This window comes from Triticum dicoccoides, chromosome 2A, assembly GCF_002162155.2.
Source record: "Triticum dicoccoides isolate Atlit2015 ecotype Zavitan chromosome 2A, WEW_v2.0, whole genome shotgun sequence".
Classification (NCBI taxonomy): domain Eukaryota; kingdom Viridiplantae; phylum Streptophyta; class Magnoliopsida; order Poales; family Poaceae; genus Triticum; species Triticum dicoccoides.
In genome coordinates, this window is record NC_041382.1 from 194341988 (window position 1) to 194350954 (window position 8967).

General features: G+C 45.0%; 1 long non-coding RNA gene across 7 annotated transcripts in view; it reads right to left on the bottom strand.

Annotated features, from left to right (window-relative positions):
* Positions 1–6516: 6516 nt before the first annotated feature.
* LOC119354163 overlaps positions 6517–8967 on the bottom strand; it is a 5342-nt gene continuing 2891 nt past the window's right edge. For 6 of the 7 annotated variants that reach the window (XR_005170657.1, XR_005170658.1, XR_005170656.1 and 3 more), the window contains 4 exons: positions 7666–7831; positions 7460–7539; positions 6917–7019; positions 6517–6799 (listed from right to left, as the gene is read on the bottom strand). This is a non-coding gene — a long non-coding RNA (uncharacterized LOC119354163). Of the gene's footprint in view, positions 6800–6916; positions 7020–7459; positions 7540–7665; positions 8795–8967 lie in introns of all 7 variants that reach the window. The other variant, XR_005170660.1, reaches the window with a different exon arrangement.

Consider the following 8967-nt stretch of genomic DNA (forward strand, 5'->3'; position numbering starts at 1 on the left):
AGCCAAATCAGAACTACGCCGCCACTTGCGTCGGTTTGTTGAACGATGATGATGAAGCGCCGCCACCCACGAGAACCTGTAAATCCGGAGTCACCACGCTCCCACCACGCTCCTACTAGAGCTCCATGCCCCCATGTTGAGGCCGGAGCACGCGTCACCATGACGGCGGGCCCAAAGCAAAAAAGAAAAAGTTCCACCTTGAGATCGGCACAGCCTCCGCACCAACCTCGATTGGTTAGCTTACTACCAAATTCGCCGCCGACCGCCTCACAGCAACCCACTGGAATCGAATCCGAAGCAGATTTACCACGCCGCCACCACCATAACTGTCAATACAGAAACTGGTGAAAGAAGAAAACCTCTGGAGTCACCACGCTCCTACTAGAGCTCCATGTCCCCATGTTGAGGCCGGAGCACGCATCACCATGACGGCGGACCCAAAGCAAAAAAGAAAAAGTTCCACCTCGAGATCAGCACCGCCGCCGCACCAGCCTCAATTGGTTAGCTTACTACCAAATTCGCCGCCGAGCGCCTCACAACAACCCAGTGGAATCGAATCCGAAGCAGATTTACCACGCCGCCACCACCATAACCGTCAATACAGAAACCGGTGAAAGAAGAAAACCTAAGCCCTAACCTAACTACACGCCATCGACGAGACGGTGAGGTTCCCCCTTCTCCCGCCGTCGTTGGAGCGGCTGCCAGAGAGAGGAGGAACCCCTCGAGTCGCTGGCGGAGGACGGTGGTAGCCGGGTCGCCTTCGGTTCCACCTCTCTCGCAGGGAAGGGGAAACAAAACGAAAGAAGTGAGTTTTATTATTATTTCTAATTCAACACTTCCCTTAGGGCAATTGACCCCTTTAGGTTGATATGTTTTTTTCTCAGCTTGACTATTTTTTTAAGTTTAAAACATTTTCTTGCTCTGGCCATGCGACATATCCTTCCAAAGGATATTTTGCTTTGACTACACGAAGTTTAAAACATTTTCTCGTACTTTGATCAGCCAAAGCAAAATATCCTTCGTGTAGCACTCCACATAGTGTCCTTTTTTTCCTTACTGAGCCACGTAGTCACGAACGAGAAAATTGCACAGGCTCAGGGCACAACTAGAGTAAATCATTAAGAATAGCTCTCCTCCCGTTCACTATAGCAAGAAAAAAAATTAGACGTGCAGACGTATAATCTGATCACTTGCCACACATCTAAAATCCAATTTAGGCATGTTCTAATTTTATGTGGTCATGCCTTTAAAAAAATGCCATGTAGTTATCAAAAATCGTTCATGAATTTTAGAATGTTTATGTAGTTTTAAGAATAGTGTTCATATATCAAAATAATGCTCACGCCAATTGAAATTTGTTCACCTTTTTCTCAAGAAAAGTTTGTTCATGTAATTCTAAGAAGTGTTTACATGCTTACTAATATTTTGTAATTAAAGAAATTCATGCTCTTTAAAAAAGTTCATGTGATTTAAAAAAGAAATATGGTGGAGGAAGAAGGAGAAAGGAGGCGCTCGGGAGGCTCGGTGGTGGCCTCGATCCGACCCGATCTGGAATGAGAGCCTACGGGGAAGACCTTGAAGCAGTGGCGACCGTTGAGGGGGGATTGGGAGTGCTGCGCACGGTGGTAGTTCCCCGCTGGACAGAGAAAAGGGGAGAGAAGGAAGAGAGAATCAAGAGTTGGGGAGAAAAGGAATGGGGGGAGACGAGGATGAGGGCGGCTAAGAAGAAAGATAATATCGGAGGACAGACAACGATGCGTGTGGGGGTCAGACGACACTCGTCGTCCACGCGAGAGGGCTCGTGGAATCGTTGTCTACAGCCAGATGCAAATGCAATGGGCAACCGAGCGGGCTGGACACGGGAGAGCACTCACCGAATAGGACTTTTTTACATCAATCACCGATTAAATAAAATTATTCTCCAATCGATAAACACGCTTCTTTACCCATCAAATTGCTTCATTGTACAGGAGCAGTAGGGAGAAGGAACAAAAGGAAGGAGAGAGAGATGAGGGAGGAGAGAGACGAGAGAAGAAGGGGACCATGGAGAGGGAGGAAGGGAAGGGAGAAGGCATAGAGAAGGGCGGCGACGCGAGGTTATAGCGGACAGTTGGGCTTGCCGGCTGCAGCCGAGAGGAAGGCGACCGAGATGGCATCCCGGGGAAGAGTTCGGCCTCTCCTCGCTTGGGCGCATTACAAGCTCCCTTTTTTTAGAAAGAATGTTTTTTATTTCATTTTTTAGGGGAAAGCGACATTTTATTTCACTGCCACGGGCTACCTATGATTCAACCACATCCCTGTTTTTAGAAGATGATTCAGCCACATCCATTTTACTATTCTCTTTATTGGGTCATTGGCCAGCTTTCGATACCATAAAAAAATTCTTTATTAATTAGAAGTATCATCTACTTCAAAAAAAAGTACCACTTCACAAATTTACATATGATCCAATCAATTTATATATGTCCCCAAATAGACAATCAAAATTAAAAAAACTAAGGGTGAGGTATAGCAATAATCTGGCATATGTGTTGATATGGATACTCTTAACTTCACAGTGAAGCGAGGATGAGCTTAGAGGTCATGGCAGAAGAGCCAGTGCTTGAATGAACTAGACATATGCAAGTCGGTGATTGGATTGCTAAAATCTTTAACCATGTGTGATATTTTGTCCTCGTTGCAACACACGGGCCCTTTTGCTAGTATAAGTAACAAAGTTTTATAGAAGTGCACATTTTTATATCAAATACCGTGTTAGAGTTTAGGAAAGTGTCGTGGTAAAAGTTCTTTTGAGAACCACCCTCTTGGCATTTTATTTGCCAATTAAAACATCAATCAATTAAATAACCAGGAATTAACATCAAGATGAACGAGGCGATCAGATAAGCTAAGCGCTTCCCTAGCGCATAAGTGAGCCGGGACATTTGCACTTCTTCTAGCGAGCAAAACTCTCAATCCCTGGAAGTTTGTGAGCTGTGATTTCATCTCAGGAGCGATCCAGTGGATCGGTCATCTTGTGCACGCCACACATTGTCCATCGCCAAGCAATCAGACACTTATTTTGGGACAGAATATAATATGTAATCTCTCTGTCTTATAATATAAGACAGTGTCAAAAACCGTCTTACATTATGAGACGCGTGGAGTAAGTGTTATGTTCCATTGCCATCAACACTGCCTCCCGCCATGCCAACCATTCAGCTATATGAGCAAATCAGGGGTGTCTTCATATTTTGCGCATCTTCCCCTGAATACAAGTCCCCACAACGTCTCCTGAAGTCCCCACAACATCTCGTGCTACAGCGCCTGCTCCTCCTACTCATCGATGAGCAAAACGCTCCATCCGAGTTCATTTCAGGTGGTGTTTGGTTCTTTAGTTTTAAGACTTTTTCTAGTCCCAACTAAAAAGTTAGTGGAACCAGTCTCACGTAAAAGTACGTGTAAGGTCGGTCCGGGTCGCTTCATCCCACAATGCCGCCGAATCAAGATTGGACTAGTAACAATAAGCATATTTAACAAAATCAACGCCCACAACTACTTTGTGTTCTACTCGTGCATAGAATCTACGCAATAGACCTAGCTCATGATGCCACTGTTGGGGAACGCAGCAGAAATTCAAAACTTTCCTACGTGTCACCAAGATCTATCTATGGAGAAACCAGCAACGAGGGGAAGGAGAGTGCATCTACATAGCCTTGTAGATCGCTATGCGGAAGCGTTCAAGAGAACGGGGTTGAAGGAGTCGTACTCGTCGTGATCCAAATCACCGGAGATCCTAGTGCCGAACGGACGGCACCTCCGCGTTCAACACACGTACAGCCCGGTGACGTCTCACATGCCTTGATCCAGCAAGAAGAGAGGGAGAGGTTGAGGAAGACTCCATCCAGCAACAGCACAACGGCGTGGTAGTGGTGGAGGAGCGTGGTACTCCAGCAGGGCTTCGCCAAGCACCGCAAGAGATGAGGAGGAGAGAGGTAGGGCTGCGCCAGGGAGAGATCAAATCGTCTATCTTGGGCAGCCCAAAACTCCCACTATTTATAGGAGAAGGGGAGGAGGGTGCGCCCCCTCTAGGGTTCCCACCCCTAGGGGGCGGCAACCCTAGATGGGATGGAGGGGGGCGGCCAAGAGGGGGAGAGAGGGGCGCGCCCTAGGGTGGGCCTTAGGCCCATCTGCGCCTAGGGTTTCCCCCTTCTCCTCCTAGCTGTGCCTTGGGCCTTGTGGGAGGCGCACCAGCCCACTCAGGAGCTGGTCCCTTCCCACTCTTGGCCCATGCAAGCCTCCGGGGCTGGTGGCCCCACTTGGTGGACCCCCGGGACCCTCCCGGTGGTCCCGGTACGTTACCAATAAAACCCGAAACTTTTCCGGTGACCAAAACAGGACTTCTCATATATAAATCTTTACCTCCGGACCATTCCGGAACTCCTCGTGACGTCCGGGATCTCATCCGGGACTCCGAACAACATTCGGTAACCACATACAAACTTCCTTTATAACCCTAGCGTCATCGAACCTTAAGTGTGTAGACCCTACGGGTTCGTGAACCATGCAGACATGACCGAGACGTTCTCCGGTCAATAACCAACAGCGGGATCTGGATACCCATGTTGGTTCCCACATGTTCCACGATGATCTCATCGGATGAACCACGATGTCGAGGATTCGATCAATCCCGTATTCAATTCCCTTTGTCTAGCGGTATTGTACTTGCCCGAGATTCGATCGTCGGTATCCCGATACCTTGTTCAATCTCGTTACCGGCAAGTCTCTTTACTCGTTCCGTAACACATCATCCCGTGATCAACTCCTTGATCACATTGTGCACATTATGATGATGTCCTACCGAGTGGGCCCAGAGATACCTCTCCGTTTACACGGAGTGACAAATCCCAGTCTCGATTCGTGCCAACCCAACAAACACTTTCGGAGATACCTGTAGTGTACCTTTATAGCCACTCAGTTACGTTGTGATGTTTGGCACACCCAAAGTATTCCTACGATATCCGGGAGTTGCACAATCTCATGGTCTAAGAAAATGATACTTGACATTAGAAAAGCTTTGGCATACGAACTACACGATTTTTGTGCTAGGCTTAGGATTGGGTCTTGTCCATCACATCATTCTCCTAATGATGTGATCCCGTTATCAACGACATCCAATGTCCATGGTCAGGAAACCGTAACCATCTATTGATCAACGAGCTAGTCAACTAGAGGCTTACTAGGGACATGGTGTTGTCTATGTATCCACATATGTATCTGAGTTTCCTATCAATACAATTATAGCATGGATAATAAACGATTATCATGAAGAAGGAAATATAATAATAACCAATTTATCATTGCCTCTAGGGCATATTTCCAACACCGCCCTTAGTTCGTACTCCTAGTACTCATTATCAGGTTCGTTACCTCGACAATAGCCGCAACCATCCTTCTCCGATCCCTTTCTCCTCTCTGCAGCATGCCATGGCCTCCTCGCACTCCAAAGTCCTCTGGGTCACCCTCTCCTCGGAGCAGAAGGAGATGGCCGCCATTACTGCCGGCTAGCAGGCTGGCCAACAAACAGAGGCCGACGATGCCCCAATGGAGGATGAGGCGGCGCCACCCTCCTCGCTGGTGCGTGTGGGCCTCACCGATGGTGAGGCCCGTGTGCACTACACAGACATGCCGCGGGAGGAGGAGGAGGCCAAGTTCCGGCAGGCGCTGGTCGACCAGGCCTACAACTTCTGGGGGCTCCGAAGGCGAAGCTGGAGAGCGTCGAGATGAAATTGGAGAAGGCGAAGCTTCAATTCTCGGGGCTCATGGCCGGACATGGGGAACAGGCGCCGACAATCATTTAGTTTAGGTTTAGAATAGGTTTACTATGGTTTATATGAAAAATGTAATGAATTCGTCCCGTTTATATGAAAAATGTTCAAAATGTAATGAATACCGTCCGATTTATATGAAATCCACCGTGTTTGCACGAATTTCGTCATGTTAGTTCAAACAGTGATGAAAATGTATGCAGGCAACGTTAGATAGCCACCTTCAGCATCAGCGTCCGTGGCCTGGACCCTCCTTGTCAGTGGACGAATGTCGGAGCAAATTTACGGGGAGAGCGCTGGAGATGCCCTTAGTTGGATTTGGGGTCGGCACTGCAAAGCAACGGCGCGACGCTATTCCTGGTGCTCCCCAGTCCACCAGGGTTCAAGTCCTGATGCTCGCATTATTCCTGAATTTATTTCAGGATTTCTGATGATGCATTTTCAATAGGAGGAGACTATCCCATCAATGACGAAGCGCCTACGGTGACTTCGTAAAACTGAAGATGATATGCCGTCCCAGTCTCTCGAAGGTGCTCATAGGGATAGGATGTGCATGTGTACATTCATAGAGGTGAGTGTATGTGTATATGTACTAGAGGCTGGGGCGCCACCTGGTGGTGCCTCCTGAGGCGGGCATGTCCGCACTCATCTTGTCTTCGCACATTAAATTCCCATACTCGGTCCTCGCTCTCACTCATATACATCAATATAGACGTATGCTATAGCATTTAAGATCTCTTCCTGTTGTGGATGTAACCATATAAAATATATTCATTACAACAATTCCTTGATGGGTTTGCCAACTGAAGAGGGGAGCGGGAAAATAGCTTAATTTAATATTAACTATTTGTTGGTTTGAAGCCAAACTTTAACCATACAAATGAAGAGAAAAGATGAGAAACATAAGACATTCCAGATTTTATTAGTGAGCATTTTCTGGACATAAAAGCTCAGTCGCTCACATTGATAGCCATCATCTTATCTAGAACAGTCTACAAAAGCATATATTAAGATGCAGTTAGAAGAAAACAATCATAAGTATGTCCAAACCCAAAAAATCAATGGAATGTCTTTTAACGAAACTATATCAAGACTATGCCCAATCTCACCTTTTATGGCATTTTATCTAGATTCTTATGGAGGCACTCGGTGTGTAGTACAACCTAATCAACTTTGCCTAACATAAGCCTTGTTTCTTTCTACAACTTGTCGCTGGCCACCAGGTTCATAAAGGAAAATAATAGAAGAAAAGAAATCAGCAGTCAAGTCAACACAGCTTATGAACTGCAACTAATAGGTGTAATCGCAACAAGAATTAAAATGTGATTTATAGTTTTATCAATGTTTTGTGACCGAAAATAACTTTGAGCATTGATTTTACCAACAAAATGTGAGTTATACGCCACAAAGAGTATGCCATTGGATGCATATTTCAATGAACTTTCCAATGATATATTTTTGATGACGTATAACTCATATATTGTTGACCAATAAGTCAAAGTTTCACACAAAAGACACATCAATACAATGTATGCAATCTTCTCAAAATGTACAGACCAGGAAAGACAGAATGGAGTAACAGATATCCACCGCACGTTCTTCAACTGGAAAGAAAAAATTATGAGACTGAAACCACCAACGAGTGCACGCACCTGAGTCCATTGACACAACCTCGCTCTTCTTGGTGGCGGCCTCCTTATAGAATGAGGTGTCTATAATTCTGAAGACAACACTAAAATACATAGAATGAGGTGTCAATAATCGGCGAACTGACACACACACCTCCAAAATGGTATAATTGTCTAAAAGTATGAACTTTCAACTTGTAGAGTTCGTAAAATGTTTCAGCTAGATTTACCTGAATGGGTGAAACATGATTCTTAAACAGGGGCGAAGGGAGATCAATCAGGAGGATACAGGGTTTGAACTGTATCTTGCTGAGTAGTAGTGTCCACTGTATTCGTCCTCCTGATCCTCTTCTTGGTCCAGATCCCGTTGGCAGCGTGAAAGATGCTTTTCATTCTCTACAATGAAAAGGGGAGCAAGGAAATAATAAACTTAAAATAAGCTAGCAGAAGAAGTTTCTGACTTGCATCTAAATGCCTCCCATCCTCCATTCACATGTCTTGTTAAATGTGAATTACTAAAAATCAGAGAATTTTGCCTTGGAACTAAAAGAATAAACAAAATAGGTTTCAATGGAAACAAAAGGACATAGTAATATATATGTGAGTAATGAGGATTCTCGTTTTTATTATTGCGGTATCTCTATGCCAATATCCCTACTAAAGAATAACATATAGGACATTTAGTAGCAGTGCAAAAGTCTGCAACACCAACAATGCATGAAGTGCCTAAACCATAGTTCAAAAAAGCGCTAGGCGTTAATTGTGCGTTTTGCAACCTATGCGCAGTTATGCACAGATTAAGCGTAGTTATGCGCAATGCGTTTTGTCAACGCCTAGAGCCTAGGAGCGCTTAAGCGCTCGCTTAGGCGCGCCTTTTTTAACTATGGACTAAACCATCCCCCGCCCCAACAAAAAAAGTTTATCAAGTATTTATGCTTTATCTCTCCGCTTCCATTTGCTAATTATAATATAGCCAACAGAAAGTCCAGGATCAGTTTAGCAGCAAGCACAACCCCACGAATTTGAACCCTAACTTGGGTTTCAACACTTTTGGCATGCTTGTCTAAATAAATTGGAATTACATAGGACCAGAAGTATGCAGATTCTTCAGAACTAAAACTGATCCACATTTCCATGTCTAGGAATGCAACAATTCAGTTTAGACATCCAATCGCAGTTAGGTTCAGGTTCATGCTATTTTACATGGCCAGCAACAGCAAATGGAAGGCCTTCGCCTTAGGGAACTACTTGTACGTATGTATGTCCTCTGACTAAACTGAATAAAATCACCACGTCGCTATAATATGGTGTCCCATTCTCATCCTTGTATGACCTTTCTCCTCCCAAAATTAAATATTTCTAAACCAAAACAGAAAGAAATTCGTTTCATTTACTTTTAGCATGTAACAAAAATAAATTGATAACATAAAGCCTACTAAATCTTCCTTTGGTGGAATCTGCACTTTCATCTACCCAAAAGGGAACAATTTTGCACAATAAAGCACACATGCGGCAAGGACTAATACACATGA